We start from the raw sequence: 19,908 nt of genomic DNA on the forward strand, positions 1-19,908 counted from the left end.
GAGGATTGGCAAGCGTTAATCTTTAGCCTCTTGTGTGACAAAAATCACAACAACAAACCTGCAAGAAAAAATCTTTAACGCTCCTACAGACTGAAAGGAGATATAAAAAAAGCCTTTTCTCACACAGAATGGACACATAAGAGTCATGTTGACATTTTTCTTTGTCTGTCATCACTGTAGGAAAAGAAAACTCTTCAAATCAAAATGAAATTCCCCAAAAATGGACCAACAGAGAATTTACTTTCCACAGTATAGCCTAACATCACCAGCTTACTGTTTATCTGTAGAAGTAGAACAGGTGCAATCCCACTTTAATGAATTTGTACAGTATGAAGATATACATCTTTAAAAAATGCACAGACCGGAGACAGAAATTGAAAAACACTACCTGATCTGATCTGATTTATACTGGAATAACAAGTCTTTTCACGAGTCAGTTATTATTATTTTTTTTTTCTTATCTCATCTTCGATCGTCAGGGTAGAGACGTATCAAAGGTAACATACCTTGTACCTGATGGGATAGTTAGGTGTATTTTAAAGTGAGTTTTTATGAGATGCTCATCAATTATGATTGAGTCAAGGTCAGCACATTAATAGTCAGCAGCCGGGCTATTCAATTGACTGGCCCCGGGCCTAATCCAGCCCTCAGGCTACATACCAGTGGCCCCAACCCCTGCTGCATACATGAATCCAATATATGAATGAACAAATAGTTTAACAGCTGAAACAGTATGTACACAACTAGCTAGTGAGGGAGCCATCTTACTTCATTACTGTCTTTGTTGAGAGGAGATCAGAGCAGAGGTTCAGAGAAGTAGTCGTAGTCAATACATTCAGACTTTCTGGAACCAGCTTTCCTGAGGGATCACAGGAGAGGGAGACCCCAGTACAGAGTTTATTTGCAGCTAACGAACGCAGACATACAACCTTGGTGCGGTCTTGCATAGTCAAACAGAGAGCCACAGCAGTTTCCCACCGTGTGTCATGGATCTTGAAAAAGATAAAGTCGCCATTCACAGACTCCAAAAATGAATGCATGCTGGCTGGTTGTGGATGGTGCCAAGATTAAAGTGAGTGTACCATCTGTCATTAAAAAAGTACAACTGTCACACTCTACACCTCTACAACTCAGCTCCTGAGGGGAAAGGGAAGTACCATAAAACGCAGGTGTTAAGGTTAACAAAGTTATTTTATTACAAATGAAGCAAACAAATTGAGCATATGACAAATGAGGAACCAGAAAAGGGCCTGTGAGTACAGCCCAAAGGATCAAATTAAGGGGAGCCAAAAGAGGACTCCAACCTAGAGTTGGGCTATCTGCCGTTTCTGAATAAAACACATTCAAAACAATAACCTGCATGTCTTACCTGCACAACCAAACAACATAAATGAGCATAACCCCTGACCTAGTGAGACTAAGTAATAAACCCTAAAGTGAATGTGTACCAGAAAACGGAGCCCTGGCCCAGTTCAGGTCTAGTGCCTTTGTACAGTCATGGCCAAAAGTTTTGAGAATGACACGACTATTAATTTTCACAAAGTCTGCTGTTTCAGTTTTTATAATGGCAATTTGCATATACTCCAGAATGTTATGAGGAGTGATCAGCTCAACTGCAATTAATTGCAAAGTCCCTCTTTGCCTTAAAAATGAATTGTATCACCAAAAACACATTTCCACTGCATTTCAGCCCTGCCACAAAAGGACCAGCTAACATAATTTCAATGACACACAGGTGTCACACACATTAACACAGGTGTGGGTGTTGATGCGGACAAGGCTGGCGATCAATCTGTCATGATTGAGTGACTGGACACTTTAAAAGGAAGATGGTGCATGACACCATTGTTCCTCATCTGTTAGCCATGGTTACCTGCAAGGAAACACGTGCAGCCATTATTGCATTGCACAAAAAGGGCCTAACAGGGAAGTTTATAGCAGCGAGTAAGATTGCACCTCAGTCAACCGTCTATCGAATTATCAAGAACTTCAAGAAGAGAGGTTCAATCGTTGCCAAACAGGCTCCAGGGCGCCCAAGAAAGTCCAGCAAGCGCCAGGACTGTCTCCTGAAGGTGTTACAGCTGTGGGATCGGGCCACCACCAGTGCAGAGCTTGCTCAGGAATGGCAGCAGGCAGGTGTGAGTGCATCTGCACGCACAGTGAGGTGAAGACTTTTGGAGGAAGGCCTGGTGTCAAGGAGGGCAGCAAAGAAGCCGCTTCTCTCCAGTAAAAACATCAGGGACAGACTGATATTCTGCAGAAGGTACAGGGACTGGACTGCTGATGAATCCCCTTTCCGATTGTTTGGGGCATCTGGAGGAAGGCTTGTTCGGAGAAGACGAGGTGAGCGCTACCATCAGTCCTGTCTCTTGCCAACAGTGAAGCATCCTGAGACCATTCATGTGTGGGGTTGCTTTTCGGTCAAGGGAGTGGGCTCTCTCACAATCTTGCCTAAAAACACAGCCATGAATAAAGAATGGTACCAGAACGTCCTCCGAGAGCAACTTCTCCCAACCATCCAAGGGCAGTTTGGTGATGAAGAATGCCTTTTCCAGCATGATGGAGCACCTTGCCATAAAGCAAAAGTCATAACAAAATGGCTCGGGGAACAAAACATTAAGATTTTGGGCCCTTGGCCAGGAAACTCCCCAGATCTTAATCCCATTGAGAACTTGTGGTCAATCCTCAAGAGGCGGGTGGACAATCAAAAACCCACAAATTCTGACAAACTCCAAGCATTGATTATGCAAGAATGGACTGCCATCAGTCAAGATTTGGTCCAGAAGTTGATTGACAGCATGCCAGGGAGAATTGCAGAGGTCTTGAAAAAGAAGGGTCAACACTGCAAATATTGACTTATTGCATGAATTCTGTGTAATTCTCAATAAATGCTTTTGATGCTTATGAAATGCTTCTAATTGTATTTCATTATACCATAGAAACATCTGACAAAAACACCTAAAAACCCTGAAGCAGCAGACTTTGTGAAAATGTAATATTTGTGTCATTCTCAAAACTTTTGGCCATGACTGTACAATTTAACAATTCTTACAACACTAACAATTCTTACTACAGACTACAGGAGGCACGGAGCAAATTTACTAGCTGATCTACCCTCCTCCCTGCTTCCAATTTTCTAATCAGAATGCTCTCCTCTGATTGGCCGAGCTGCAGAGCCGTGGGAAGTTGCTTTAAGTTGGGGGTGCTGTAGTAAGAGGTGTAATATTTTTTCTTTTTGCATTTAGGTAACGTATGCAACTGGTAGGCTATAGCGCACATACATTTTATTTTTATTTATCTGGTTTGAATACAAGCTTTCAAGAGAACTTTTCATTATAAATTCACATCAATAACGACTATAATACAGGCTACTGTAATATGTATCAAATGCCCGACTTGCAACTTCCATACCCTGTTGTACAGCAGAGAGCATACAGGCCAAACCTGGTAAAACAGACCCATAAGGCAGTAAAGCGCATTGAACAGAACTTATCCAAATACGTTCAGTTTTTAAGCAGGCACACACACAGGGCCCAGGCATTGGGTTATTTTAAAATGAACAATTTTTTTAAATTGCTATAATAATTAGCTAGTTGATTAATGTATTTATTTCAACTTATTTATGCATTCAGAAAAAATTATGTGATGCCTTTTCCAACAGGGGGTGCTGCAGCACCCTCAGCACCCCTACTTCCCACGGCCATGCCGAGCTGTTCCGCTTGTTATCCAATCCTCTTGCGGCTTGCAAGACCTGGGGAAAAGCACACTTGCACATCCACAAACACGTACCTACAGACGCTACAGAAGACTAATTCACAAAACCCTCTGAGCGGGGGCACGGCTAGGGCCGGAACACAGGGTTAAAATTCTTGCTTAAAAAAGGCAGATGTCATATCTATAGCAGCTGATGAATCCACAGATGAATGAATCTGATTTTCAACCAAATATGTCACCAAGACCGTTTCATTTCAAATGTGAAATAATAATAATATTTTTTTTTACTACATCCATCTGCATTTATAGCAAGTTTACTTTAAGCAAAAGCAGAACAAGTGATTTTGAATGATTGTCCTGTTCCTCAAATCTGGTCCAACAGTGTAATAGTGTGAGATTCCTAGTGTCCTCCCCTCCTTTTTCTTCCTGTGTTTCCCTTTCCCTGTAAGTTTTTCTTGTTTGTCTGCTCACCTGGACATATGTGTGGATTTAACTCACTTTACTGCAATCAATTCTGCTCACCTGCTGCTAATCTGCAATCCAGCAACCAAATCTGTCTGCAGTACTTGCGCCCGGCTCAGTCCTCCACTCATCGCCAGATCGTCTGTTTACCAAGCGTGGTACTCAGCTCAGGCCCTCTTCAAATGTGGTTTTTGAAGTCCTTGTTTCCCTTGAAAGAATCTAACCTTGTCTCTCCCTGTGCCCAGATCTCTGTGCGACTTCTCAACAACCAAACGCCCAGCTCCAGGACCACAGCCAGCCACTTGCCATCCATAAAGCACCCTGGAAACCTGAACTCTACCTGTTCCGTGTTATCTCATTAAAACTGTGTTTTCAAGACTTCATCCTTGCCTCCATTTGTGTCTGCACTGTGGGCCCTAACCTGGATTTGCTACAACAAATAGAAGAGCCCTGGTCATCACAGTTCATGTTATAAGAAACTGACTGGAGTTCCTACACAAAAGCTGAACTATGTACTGCTGCAGGGTCAGTTTAAACACTTCCAGGAAGGTAAAAGAGGTCACTCATGTAAGACATTTTAGATAATTGTATACTGTTGTGAATATGTTCACTGCTTCACCTTGAGGTAAACAGCCCTCTCCTTTGGATAATGTTTCCATCTGCATCACGACCCTTTTAGTACGTAGAAGAATTTCTGTTTGAGTACAAAATGTGTTTTCCATCCCTTCAGATCACAGAGTTAGAGTTCACACATCTGAGTAGTCAATACATCACGGTCTAAATACCTGCCTCTCTACAGTTTTGAATATATTTTCAAAGACACCCTTCAGCATCTATACCGCAAAGTAAGAAGTATAAACCTGAGATTTCAATTCCCTCAATAACCCTCTGCTGCCTCTCCAGCACTCCCCAAACATTTTATCACTATCAGCCATAACAACACAATCGCTGTAATCTCTGATGTCGGTCTGTCCACTGAGGATAATGGCAGAATTGTGGGATGGTTGGAGCTGTGTGGCGTTCTTACTCACACACTTAATGTTTACTGCTCCTGGTTGTGCTTGTGTGCTGAATAAAACATGTACAGGAGCTTGGAGGTGTCTCACAGGGAATAAGCACAGGTACAGAGGAGGTAGACCATCATGTTAACAGCACTGTCTCCAGCGCTTTTTAGAATCTGGTTTTATTCTGTAAGGGAATGAGTAATCTGGTGTCTGCGGATAATTACCTCCACTCTTTCCATACATCCTTCTGGAAGATTGCTCTACATTTATTTCGTCTATATTTATCATGGAATATTTTAGTGATTGTGTATAATGCATTTATATATCTTACTCTAAAACAGCAGAGCAAAGTAATAAATGATGCTTCAAGCTTTTCACTGCACAAAGTTTACTATGTAGGAGAACAAAGTAAAAGAGTGTAACATGAAGTTTTGTCCTTCAAGGCCAACTTCAGACATTTGCAGAGATAAAGATAATAAAAATGATGTCAGACGCAACTTCCTAAAGTAGTCTTTTGTAACTCTGATTTAAAGAGCTCTCTCTATTTTAACCGTTTAAATGTTTCCTCGTGCTCAAGGATAAAATATCTTATCTGCCTCTGATGTGCGTGAGCAAAAGTTGCTCTTTTTAGATTACTCTGCCAGCGTAACTTGTTTGCTTAACAAAATATCAAAACCTAATATCCTGAAAGTATCATGGTCATTTGTGCCATGTCTCAAACTCAAGCTCTAACCTTCAATTTCCACAGGAAGCTTGTGCATTAGTTCCATCATCACCCGCACTCCAGAGCAGATCCATGCCCATACTAGTGTTACAACCTAGCTCTGAGGCACGCTGAGCTCCTCAGCCTTCTGTACAATCTAGACATCACAACGGCCTCATCCGTCTAACTAGCTTACCTAAAACTAGCTTAGCTCCGCTATAGTTTTCAGGTGTTACATGTAGTGAGTATTTATGCACGGCATTAATGGTAATATCTACATTACATACCCTCAACGTCAATGGCCCGTCAGCAACCATGGAAAGCAACCATTACTTGGCGACTCCCTAGCAGTAGTGGATGTGTTCTTGAGACAAATGCTCAGCCCACTTCTGCAGCACACTAACACAAAAAACCCTGACGAACGCCAAAGGGAGTCCGCTCTGAAGCCTACTAGGGAACGAAGACGGCGGCAACTTACAATGACTGGACTCACTGCCACATATTAACAAAGCAGCCTATTAATCCGAGCAACATAAACAAACAAACAGCGGCTAACTTCTACACAAAACAACAAATCACTTACCTTCGATACTGCAATTCAGCTGAGCACTTTGTGAATCTGGTTTCCGGTATTTCCAGAGCCAGCCTCAAGCGGACACTAAGACCTGCAGTTTTTTAGCACTTCCACATTGGCTTCAATTCTCTAGAGGTTACTGCTTGGTTTCCACGGGGAGCACTGCGGCGTCTCAGCCTCGTCTCTGTCGAAAAGAGTAAAGGAGTAAACAGACTGATGAGTCTGCTGCTTTTTAAAGAACTGAATAGGACAATACCAGAGAGGCAGGGTGCAATGACAAGAGTGTAAAGACGCTAAAGTTCCTTTCATCAATTAACTAATTACTTTAATAATGCAGTAACTCAGTAATTCAGTTCCTTTTTGATATGTGCAAATAGTAAATTGTATTTATTTACTAAATTTCAGTTGGAATCACCTGCTCTGAATACCTGGCCGTTAGCTTGTTTCCCTCACTCCTGAAGTTGGATGCTAACATGCCAGAGACTGCTTTTTTTTGTATTTCAGTGTAGCATATCTTCCTCTATTAGTACATTAAATCATGACTTTGGACAAGATCTCTTGTTCAGTCCACAAAGATTTAAGCCAATAAGACATTTCGCTTTTTAATATAGAAACATAAAATACACTGGGATGTTATATGTTATAAATACATCCAAGTTGGTATCCAAAGTATAATAGGTCAATAATAAGCTTTTCATCATGTGGGCACATGTGCTTGATGCCACCCCTGCCCCAGTTTGGTCACCCCAATCAAAAGAGTCTGGTTGTGCCCCTGGAAGTCACCCACAACCTGGCTCTACCACCAGGAGGATGATTCTCTAACACTTGTGTGGTTTGAGGGAGTTTTGGTTGACAGTATTTCTCAGCAGTTTGGCATGACAGTCTGCTGAAAGAGGATTTATGGAGGGCAGTGCCGTAATGATTAGGGGCTCCATTATGCAGTCATTAGCAGGCAGCTTTACCTCCGTTTTACTGAGTACAGGCTGAAATAGCCACGATTAAAATGCAGTCATTGATACTTTTTTGGGAGACGTCAGACTTTTTTACATTTTATATAATTATTATATAATGTGAAGAACAAGTTCTACTTTCTGCTCCGTCTGACGTCGTCTGTCAGTGCCATCCCCTACTTGACGATCACAGGACTTTATCCTCATTCATCTTATTTTTATATATTAATGTGCACGTCTTTGATGTTTTTATTCATGTGCATCACTCTGAAATGTGTTCCCACACTCTAACTTATCCTGTCCTTGTGCTTCACAGAGGAAGGACAGACAGAAAGACACAGAGAGAAGGTGAAAGTCTTATCAAGATAAGGGTGCACCAGCATAATAAAAAGAAAGGTTAGACCAGGAAAAAGATGTCAAAATAAAAGACGGATAAAAAGTCAAGAGATCTTGATCTGAGGGTTCACTGTTACAACCAGCTACGCCAGGCTAATTGGACTTGCTCTGGAGATAGGATGCTATTTTTGGCCAAATTAAAGTCAGTGAGGGTGAGATATACTTGTATGAGATAAGAAAGAGGGACTGAACTTTGGCCGTGTGGTAATCAAAGATCCTGCATGCTTGTAGCCATGTTGTGGCTGACAGCTTCACTTTGATGGATCACTGTGAAGTTCAGCATAGACTCTCAAGATCCCCACAGGATGCAACCTAATGTCTGATGATCCTCTGATGATGGATGAAGCTGACTGCAGATCAGAATGTTTAGTCATGCGAAAATGTACAAAACTTAAAGCTGATTCACACGGTAGACTTTGAGATAGATGGTTCAGATTGATAAATTGAGGGGAAAAAATGGCTGTAATTAAAAATATTGAATAACTACACAAAAATAAGTAAATAAAACACATGCTTTAGCTCTGCACAAAATAAACTTTAGCACTGAGTTGAATTGAAAAAAGTGTATTTATCATTTGTTATTTTACAAACAATACACCACCATGCTAGCTAGCAACTGCCTGCTACAAGTAGCTAACATTGGACACAGTCGATCATTTAATGAGTCAGTTTTAATAATAAAGATTGAGATCATATAAAAAGCTATCTATTGACACCTTAAACACAGAGTGGGTCTAAACTGTACCTAAATTATTTAAACAACCCAAAATGAATCCATCATGAGCAAGAGCTTCACAACAGTGGGCAAAGAGAAAGAGGTGAAGAACAGCAAAAAATCTTCAGCTTAACTTGACTCACTGCCTTCAGCTGACTTACCCTCAAGCATGTTGCGACTCAGACAGTCTTTATTGAGAAACCAGCCGGAGTACCAGCATGGTCAGAGTGCCACTTTGTTTTGCACTACTCATAGATGGTTCACATGTGGTTCATTTGCTTGCAGCACACTGATCTGCTCATCAGATCCATAAAGTACAGGTCAACTTGAATTTTGCCCAGTACCCTGGGCGTGCACTGTGAATTTTGATATCAGTGCATCCAGTTTTAGATCATTTGAGCAATAAAGTCTGAACATTACTATGCTGACACAGTAATGTCTGTTGAGTTTGATATTTCAGCCCAGTCTTTCACTTCAACAGCTCACATTTTATTTTGATAAGTTAAACACATTGTGTGGACCCTGGGTTGTACCATTCTGCAACAAAAACAGTGAGAGCTTAAGACTTGCTTTGAAGACACACTTCCATTCAGCTATTCTTGTTTTCTGTCATAACTTCTGAAAATTGAAGAAAGTGGGTAAAACAGCGTCATTCGGTTAGGCAGGAAACTATGGATGGTGAGTGATGCAGACTTGCAGCCTTATGTGAGCAGCTGGCATCTTCTGATTCAGAAAGGTCCTGAGCTACTGTTGTTATCAAGTCTCTCTCCTGACAGCAGGAGCTCTCTGGGTTCATGAGCTCACAGTTCATACAACTGAACCACCATGTAACTTTGGATTTCTCTGCTCTCTGGTTAGCACAGAAGTTTCACTCACTCTCTGTCTTGGCTTGAGCTTGGTTGTAATTTTGTCTCTCTTGAAGCCGACACACCTGAACAGCTGATCAGTGTGCTGCAGGTGGAACATGTTTGTGGTGCATCCTTGATTAGTGCTGGAAAAAGTGTCTTTAAATAGTGCAGCATTTTCTCTGTACAGTGTAAACTTTTACCAATATTGGTATTTAGGTCAGACTTCATTACATTAGCTAAAGCAAGGAGTACCATTAGCCCTGATTGCAGCAGTTAGATTAGCCCAGTAGTTCCCGAAGTGGGGTTGGGACCCTCTTGGAGGACGTGAGACACTGATGGTGGGGGTCATTGGATACCTTTCAAATAAAAATATATATCTTTGGCTATTTATCCATTATCGTAAAGAATAAAAACAAAAGTAGTTGAATTTTAGATAAATCTGTGCCGATAAAAAACTGTCATCAGTTTTCTGCTTTTCTGTGTGGCCTCATGACGCCTGAGGGGATTACACTAGATTAACAAAAGCAGCAGTAGCAGCAGGTTTATGTACAGCAGCACAGGAAACAGCGACATGTGCACAGAGGCAGGCTCATTTTCTGCAGACTAGTTAATTAAGTATCTTCGACTATAAGCCAGCATGAAACTCACAGAAGCACATAGACCCACCTGTGCGTCTGCTTATTTAATATTGTTTGTGCTATCATTGCTAGTCTGTGTTCTGCTTCTCATCTTTTCACTATAAAATCACTATAAAATAAAATGATTGTTGTTTGGCTGTTGTGTTCTTTTATATTGTTCTCGTGTCTGTTTTTGGACTAGCATGCTAGTGCATACATTCCACTGTGACCAACATTGAACCACCTCCTGAGGGACTAGCATCATTACTTCGGGGGTCACAGGATGAAAACCCCTGGCCTTTCCTACATGCCATTATCCAGTCAGCAAAGTGACATTGACCAACAGATACTTAGGACATACAGTATGTGAATGTTCTCAGTCATCCAGATTAGGGTAATGCAAAGCTAGAGCTGAAACCTAGTGATGGGCAAATGAAGCTTTGTGAACCAGTAGTTGTATTTTTTGACTCCTCTAGATGGCGCTCTTGGTTTAAAAATAAAGGCTCAATGAATGACAATTCAGCGTGCTTTCAACTCTTTGTTGAACAGACAGCGCCATCTAGAGGAGTCAAAAAATACAGCTACTGGTTCGCAAAGCTTCATTTGCCCATCACTACTGAAACCCATGGGACAAGTACCTCATACAACCCCACTTTAAAAACTTAATAATAAACCATTTCCTGTTCTGAGAGAAAACAATGCTGGCCCCTTCTTTCCTGCAACTGGACCACATACAAGTGACAGAGTATAGCAGAGGCCTCAGGCCACATCCACATGAACACAGAAAAAGCACATTTTTGTCTCTCTGTTTAAATAGAAAATCCTGTCCCCACCAAAGGTGTTTCTGAATACTTCTCTGTCTGCACGACAACCTCAGAAATAATTGAGTAAGCATGCCAGGCCAGTAAGTGGTGAACATGGGTTCAGTGTGTCACGTCAAACACTTAAGAAGAACACTGTGTGCATGTCTGTCAAGCGTGTTCTTGAGTCTTTAACAGTGTACATCGTGGCAAATTAAAAACTATTGAGTGTAATGTATATATTCACCCTCACGCCGCGTTAAAATGACGAAGAACAGCAAGGTTTCCCTCTAAACATGCATTTGAGCCTAAACCCTGCATTGACCTTACACAGCAGTGGCCGGTGCAGACATGAGCACTACAAACTTGTGCGTCAATGTGTTTGCATCACACAACAATACTCCACCGAAACACTTGTTGGCATTGGGGTCACTTTGATAGTTGGGTCGCTCCGGCCCCGCTACGTTTTCTGTTTACTTTTTGACAGTGACTCAGAGCTTGTTATGTTAATACAATGTCGTCCAGCGCACCAATCACAGGCCTTGCATTCAGTGTTGTTTCGGCTTCTAAATAAAAAAAAGAGCTATGCAGAACTACAGCGTATAGGCTACAATGCAGGCTACAGCGTCAATTTGATACAAAAGTATAAACCAGGTTTAACAGTACCAAGCAGACCTAAACAAACTGGTAGCCTGCTATCTTGGTGCATGTGCAATACATAACATCAACAATTGGCATGTGCAGTTATGTCAGCATGTCCCAAAACTTTCGGCTTTACTGTCCCCAGGACAACAGTAAAACAGAACTTTCAAAAATCTGATGTTTTTAGTCACCTAAAATTCAGTTTAGTCGTGGAGGGAAGACCAAAACACAAAGAAAACGATGTTTTCAAAAATATCCTTGTGTGTGTGGACGAGGCATCAGTTTAAAAAACAGCAAAACAGACTTGTCAATACAACGATCCACATGATGCGGAGTGACAGTAAGCCCTGCTTATTTTTAGCACAGACAGACACTGTCCTTTGGTCAGGAGTGAACTTTAGCTGAGTCACAGCTGAATTGTTCAGTTTTATGCGTATAGTTTTTGCAATTTTGACATGACGGTGATTTGGCAAATTTAGGACTATGGTGACGCAGTTCCAGGAAGACTAAGCTTCTTATTAGGATGTGCAGAGCAGCCAGAGAGCAGCAGTCACAAGCTGACTGATTTGAACAGGGCAACAAAGTGATGTTTATATGTGAGGCTGAGGGAGGACAGAATGTATCTGAAATAAATAGGCCTACATTAGCATCTCAGTCCATCCCTGTGCCCGATGGAGAGCAGAGAACATGCAGAGAGGAGGAGACTAAATCCTTTCCTCTGCTCTCCATTATAGTGCTAATTAACAGCAGATAAGCAGTCTGATGGAACCCGCTCAGTCCGATTACATGATGGTAATGGACTCCACTCCTGTGGTGCCTCACTTATTATTTTTTATAATCAGCCTCTCAAAATGATAAAGAAACCTCATTTATAATTTTGACACATTTTCAGTGTTGCAGAAATTGATTTATCATTAAAGAGAAAGCCATAAAAATTTAAAGGGATTTCCTTCCACCCACAGAGCCTTTCACCGTGGAGAATGGGGATGAATAGAAAGCAGAGGAGCTGCTGTTTGGGGCTTCTGGACAAAGCAGATGACAGGAAAACAAAGGACAAACAAAAGACTGGAGGCCTGTGACTTCAATAGTACATGACTGCAGTTCTTTGTTGTGTTTCACAGACACAGATGCAGTATCCCTGAAGGTACAGAAAAGACGATACAAAGACGTGTTCCTCTTAAATTCACTCACTTGCTTTGACATACATTCAAAGAAATACTCTCTGTAAAGATGCTGTTGTGTATTTATGTTTAAATTAGTATTTCTTTTCTGTATTTGTTTGTTTTAAATTCATAAAGAAGTCTTAAAGGCATGCAAGAGAGAAACAAACACAGCTTTTGTTTTAGTTGATTCCAGACATTACATCTGTATCTTGAAACAAGCTTTGAAATCCCATTCAGGCCCGATGAGGAGAATTTTCACAACATCCTATGAACATTTTTGAAGATCCCCGGAAACTTTCTTAAGATCTGGAAAAACTTCTTATGACATCTTGCAAACTTGTTTCATCAGGTGATTTAATCTTTGCTGGCACTGGAAGTTTATCCACAGATTCTGCCTCCCAGAATTTTGACTTTTGCTGCTATTTTTTCAACATTTGCTACAAACTCCCTGATAATTCCAACCCTTCAAATACCCCGTCATCCCACTGAATATCAAAAATTACACATTTGATGGTTAGCTTTTATTTTGCTTCATCATCCTTGGATATTAAATTTATCCTGAGTGGATTATAACATCACATTTTCTTATTTCACATTACACATCTCTCTTTCAGTGTGGTTTGATAAAAGAGGGAAATGAGATGCAAGGGGTTCGAGTGTAGATCACCAAATACAGGATTTTGTCTTTGCTCTCATTGAAATACACACAGCTAAGTGTGCATAGGCAGGATAACTTACTGAGTGCTGAGAAAGGAAAGGGGGAAAAACCATGATTAATATTTCTTCTTTGTTAACCTTGTGCAGATTCTTTGGTTCATTTAATTATTTCGTTTTTCAAATTAGCTGCATTACCTGCTTTTTACTGCAGTTATAAATAGGGATGTTGTTCTCTTGGTTTGTATTTGTGTATTTGGTGTTTTGTTTCTTGTAACTCTGTTTTGTATTTATGCCTTGTATTTGAAATTATTTTGTAGTCAATCAATCAATCATTCAATCAATCTTTATTTGTATAGCGCCAAATCACAACAAACATTATCTCAAGACACTTTTACAAGCAGAGCAGGTCTAGACCATACTCTATGTTAAATTATTCATAGAGACCCAACACCAAGACAGGATACGATCCAGGATAAGACCGATCTTACAGATAGGACTCAGTCTGATCTCATCTTAATCCAACACAAGCATTGCACCTTGCAGTATTAAGTAAGTTACAGCAGCAAGGACAAACTTCCTCTAACAGGCAGAAACCTTGAGCAGAACCAGACTCATGTTATACAAACATCTGCTGAGACCGATTTAGGATTGGAAAGAGGGATAGAGGAGAATGAGAGAGAGAGCCAGAGCCAGAGCCAGAGCGAGAGAGAGAGAGAGAGAGAGAGAGAGAGAGAGAGAGAGAGAGAGAGAGAGAGAGAGAGAGAGAGAGAGAGATGATAGTGATGAAATGGATAGTAGCAGTAGCTGTTGCCGCTGGAGTCCGACACATCTGTGGAGTCTGGAACATCTACAGCAGCAGGCCGTCTATGGCAGCGACTCAGAACCTTTCACAGTTGTTTGAACAATAATGAACTGAGTTTTATTGTTGATTTGAGGTCGCTTTGTTTTTGTTGACTTAGAATGAGGTTTTATATCTACACAGGTTGTTGTGTGCAAAATAATTTGTATTAAAAGACACTTTTAATGGTAACAATTTGACAAATGGAGGAGCAAGATTATCATTCATCAAAGGAGCTTCCTGTCCTTGAAGGCATTGGATTGGAGGGGAAAGCAAAGGAAGGGATCTGAAACTGACCACGAGATAAGTTTAAGTTTGTTTCATTTATAAAGCACCTTTAAAGCAAAAAAAAATCTGCTTCTGAGAGTTGAAATAGAAACAGGTTTAAACAGGCTAACACAAAAGGGAATAGAAGTAGGTCTTAAAGTGTTTCCTAAAAGCCTCCACAGAGCTCACCTGTGTAATGACCTCCTGCAGGCTATTTCAGAGCTGAGGAGCTGCTACGGAAAAAGCCCTGTTCTTCCTCATACAGGACACGGCCAATAAGCACCATTGAGAGGATCTGAGAGGTCTGCTGGTGATCTAAGGATTGAGAGGTTCTATGTTATATTTAGGGGTAAGACAATGAAGGGATCTGTTAACAATCAGAAGAACTTTGATTAACCACAGACGAAAATGAATCAGTTAGAATGAGTTTTTTTTTTTTTTTTTTAAGTTAGATATAGCTCACATGGACTATAATAGAATGACCACCCATGTCCTCTAATGGCTTGTGCAGCTTTTTTAATCCACATATTTTTCTCCTGTTCCCTCGTTTGATGAGGTACAGTAATATAAGAGCTCTGACTGGAAGTGTGTGTGGGAGTGTGTTCATGTGATTACACAGAGCTGGTGCTTTACCTCACATGACTCCAATCAGGTGAAAAAGTAACTGAGAACTGGACACACACACATACACACACATTACAGGGTTGTGCAGCAGAGTGATTTGGATGTCATGAAGATGATTGCTGACTGGGACACACACACACACACACTGAGACAATAGATTACACAGTGTTATGAGTGTCCATCCACACACTGCCTTCTCATCCAGTTATGATTCCTGGAGTCAGAATATCTTCTCCTGTCTGCTCCTGGACAGTAAACATAATCCCAACAACTTCTACCTGGCTCACAGCAGACCTCAGCTCTCAGGTATTTTTCTCCTAGTCGCTGCACTCAAGGGACTGTTTCTGTCGGCTTCTGTTTGTCTGACACAAACAAGTTGACAAGGGGACACTCACACTTTACAGTGAGAAAAAAAATGTAAGAAGGACAGAAACAAAGGCACAGACCATCACACCATCACACAGGACAGGACCAAAAACTGGTTCAGGCAGGCAGCTGTCATAAACACTGAGTCAGTCAGAAGGCCTGAATCAAACACTGGCTGTAGTCAGGTGTGTGTCAGGTGACATGAAACACACAGAACATAGTCACCAGAAATACATTAATTTTGCTTGACATTTTAAGCTTATGCTGAACTGATATAGGAGCGGCTCAGTTAAGACCTGTTCCTTGCTAGAGCTACACAGAGCTGAAACTCTGCATGAAGAATGTGTGTTGAATGTGTTCCCTGTGCAGAGCTGATAGTAGACTGCTCATTGATTGTCCAGGAGCTGAAGTGGTACAGCAGGAGCAGGTATTTGTTATACTGATGAATCTTCAGGAGTTATGGATTTATCCTCCTTTTCCTCACCAGCAGTTGGGCCGGTGTAAAGTGATTTTTTAGAGTAATTCTAAATCACTTCTTCCTATGTGCTATAGCAGCAGTGACCTGAAATGCTTCCCAGATTGATCACTCTATTAGTCTTAATGAAAGCTGTCAAAAGTTTCAGCAAAGTCAACTTTTCTGCTCAGAATACATGCTTCAACTTGTCGTACTTTATTTCTTTGTTCTCCCAAAAAAGAGGGAAATAAACATCCTTCATTCTGACCCATCTCTGAATCAACAGGAAGATAAAGTCATTGAATGCTTCTACATCTTGTATAATTAAAAAATCTCTAAAAATGTTTAGCAGATGCTTCATAAAGCAATGCAATGTAAACAGAGAAAGAGAGAGAGAGAGAGACTTAGAAAGAAGATAGAAAAACTCAATTAGATTTTTCAATTTGTGATCTGATTGAAATGAAATAGAGGAATCGAGGAACTCCTCTGCTTCACTGAAAAGGGCTGTTTGTTTGAGTACACCTGGGCTGTTACTGAAATTGCTTCAACATGAATTGTTCATGCTGCAAATATTTCTACACAGAAAGAACCTCTGAAATAAGCCTTTTTATTTTCTGTCCATCCTCTTAATTTCTTTATCTTTATTTTCATTTTCACAATTTGCCTTATGGCTAAATCTGGCATATTTACATGGATGCTATGCTGAAATGTTCATTTATATGAACTGTCTCTTTAAATAAATAAATAAATGAATATATTAAAGACACTTTTTTTTTTTTTTTGTCAAATTCTTGTGACCTCAGTGCCAAAGTGCCGTCAATGTCAGCTGATTTGTGTCTCTGTGCTCTCAGGTGAAAATAGTTCAACCTTTGGAACAGTGCTGCACTGGTCAGTGTCACTTCTCTCTCACCTACCAATCATATCAAAGAATGGGCGGGACTTCTGAGATTGATTTTTGTAAACATCAATAGAGATACGTGAGAATGAAAAACTAACCACGGTTCGAGATCTACAGAGCTGCTGATTCAACGACTTGAAATAAGTGTTTTTACATTTTCTTTCTAAAATGCTGTTAAAGCAAATATGCAAATATGAGGCGCACAAAGTATTTTTAAACAGACTAAACAGTCACTGAGAAATAAATCAAAAGTGCTCAAGGACAACTTTGATTATCTAACAACTGTAATCACCGGTGAGATGGGCTCTGAAATTGAGGATGTGGACGCTGTCAGTTCAAAAATTAGCGTTAGTGGTGTTACGTTCCGGCTCAGAGGACGCAACAAAAAATGGGAGTGGAGACAAAGGTGTGCTAAAAAGAATTCTACATTTATAACAAAAGGAAATAATGGTGCACAAACAAAAACAAACAGGAGCGCTGTGCCGTGATGCCCACATGGGATGAGAGCCGAGGTGTGCCCGATCAGAGAGAGAGCCACATGCCAACTGAGAGAGCTTTTATGATGACTTCCACACCGGGCCCAGGTGCAGCTCATCACCTTGATGACCCAGACCTGAAGGACACAATCAAGCAGCAACATAGGCCCACCTAGTGGTGTGGAGGGGTCGTCATAGTCGACACAGTCCCTAATGATCACATGAGCATTAGAGGTTAACAGTTAAGTGAGGGATGATGCATGGTTATGGTGGTTATGGGAGATAGAATCTTGACAGGTTGAGACAGGATCCCTCCGCTTCAGTTTGGGTCTTGTCCCAGCCTGTGGGGATTCTATTTCCCATAACTATCTGCTCATCATACATTGTCCCACTGATTACCCAGTTACTACCTTAGGATACAAACATGTCATTAAAAACCACTGATGCAAATATTATTTAATTGATTTAAAATTATTTATGTGTACAGTTTTTAAAAAATAGTCCCAGTGATTCCAGTTCAGTAAGCGTTCAATGGTGATGGATTCTTATCTTCCTGTTGCGGTGGATTTAACATGAAACTGTCCTCATTCAACTCTCCTTCTTCTCTGAGTTCTGCGGTTCACACACCTTTAAAAATTAACAAGGCAAACGCCACAACTTGTAACACTACTGCTATCATCTCCACCGCTCATGGTGGCTCAAGTTTCTTTGTAGCGGTCAGTAACCTAAAGTTTCTCTCATCTGCTCTGCTCGTTGCTCGTATTGCTGGACAGGATCCAATATGAACATATCCATCTTGTTTGACGTGCTGAATTATCATGCTAACAGAAACTAGCGTTCTTGCCACATTGTTTACCAATGTGATGCTAACGGAAACTTTCAGTTTTATGTGCAGAAGCTAAATGTGCTGGAACTCTTTTTCCGTGGATTGATTTGACATGACGTGTGATCAGTTTGCCTCAGGCGTTGTTCATATTAGTGAAAGTTAATAACCGTTGTCAAGGAGTTTTGACCAATCAGAATCAAGCATCTTACACAGCTGGAAGATCAGTAAGGGAGCTGGCTAATGAAAGCTATATCAGGTCTGTTTCCTTTACATACACTGTGTTGCCACATTAGGGGGTCCACCTGCCTGGTGTCAGATCCATCCTAACTCTGCATTGGATTTAAATTGTATCAACGTTATCATATTCAGTTTCTTAGAACAGCATCAATGCTGCTTTAGTTTCACTGTTTGGTCATTTGGAGATTGTAACAGATGTGGTTTAGTTGAACGTTAATATTAAACATAGAGGTGTTTCTGTCACTCTGTCCACCTCAAGTTGATCAGTAACAATGGACTAACATGCACATTGCAAAAACAGCAAACATATTGGATGCTGCGAGGACATTTTTCAAGTGCTTTCAGAACCTAAACTTTTCCCTTGCCCTGTATTTCCTCCGATTTCTGTGAAAATTGTACCCTGCTAACTGTCAAACTAATAATGACCAAAAATATACCCTGCCTGGCAGGGATAAAAATATATTTCTTTGTAAGAAGCTGGAGGCTCACCAGGCTATGTAACACATGTTTTTTAATGAGGTCACATAACTTTGAAACAAAGTTTTGATGATGAAAAAAACTCACCACAAACTCTCTCTGTGGATTGAATCATTTCAAATAAAAACAAGACACCTGTGATCAGCGGAGGAGGAGGACCCCTCACTCTATAGGGCCACATCCCGGTGCTTGTGCCCTGCTGATAACAGCATTGCTTTAATACATTTAAAATGAGTATTTTGTCTTTCTTTAAGCATTTCCTTTATTTCAATTGCAATGTTTGCTTTGTTTTCTTTTCCCTTCTTTTTCTCATAAATAAATGATTTATATTATTTACAAACCATCAAAATCTGTGAAATTAACATTTTCTTATTTTGGACTTGAAATAAATTTTGGTTTAAACTCCCAGATATTTATAATTATACAAATTTTGGGAGTCATTATTGTCATGTTCAAGAACAATGGCTCATCAGAAAGCCTTCATCACCCAGATAGAGCTCACTGAATGTTTAAATTGAACATAAACAGATAAAGTCACACAGATACTGTCACAAGAAGTGTTCTGTTGAAGGGCAGAAAAGGGCAAGGTCACCAGCACACAAAGACTTTATATTAACTACACACAAGCATTAGTTAAGCATTAGTTAAGCATTAATTAATACTTAACTCATCATCTGTAAAGCATTGTTCATACATTAATACTCATTTATATATCATGTACAAACACAGTTATAAATGTTTTATTATTCATGAATATGACTCTCTATAATGTGTTACCTAACTCTTTGTTCATACTTTATAAATGATGGATTCACCAATTACAAATGAGCTATTATGGCCATTATAAACCAGTTATAAACACATTTACAGGTTATGATTCTAACATTTACTAAGGGTTAGTGAACACCTTACCACATAGCAAATTATGATGAATCAAGGTAGTCACAAAGGACTTATAAGCTGCTTGTTCATGGTTTTGTGAGCTGATCTAAAGTGAGGACTTTTTATGCTTTACAAAGCATTCATTAATGAGATTTAAGACCAGCAGCACCTTAAAACACAGAAGTCACAGATATTGATTCAACAGAATAAGGAAACAGACACAACACATGTACTTAAACTTGTATTTATTAAAAGGAAACAACCTCTGTATAAAACTGCGTTTATCAAAACAACTCTTCATATGAACTTAAAATACTC

General features: G+C 40.3%; 1 long non-coding RNA gene across 1 annotated transcript; it reads right to left on the reverse strand.

The window, feature by feature from the left end:
- Window positions 1-14,200: 14,200 nt before the first annotated feature.
- On the reverse strand, window positions 14,201-17,199 carry LOC117818081. Its single transcript, XR_004632295.1, has 3 exons — window positions 16,985-17,199; window positions 14,540-14,665; window positions 14,201-14,375 (listed from the first exon to the last, which is right to left on the reverse strand). It is a non-coding gene; the product is annotated as an uncharacterized LOC117818081 (long non-coding RNA).
- Window positions 17,200-19,908: the final 2,709 nt, after the last annotated feature.

Source organism: Notolabrus celidotus, chromosome 8 (assembly GCF_009762535.1).
Source record: "Notolabrus celidotus isolate fNotCel1 chromosome 8, fNotCel1.pri, whole genome shotgun sequence".
Lineage (NCBI taxonomy): Eukaryota > Metazoa > Chordata > Actinopteri > Labriformes > Labridae > Notolabrus > Notolabrus celidotus.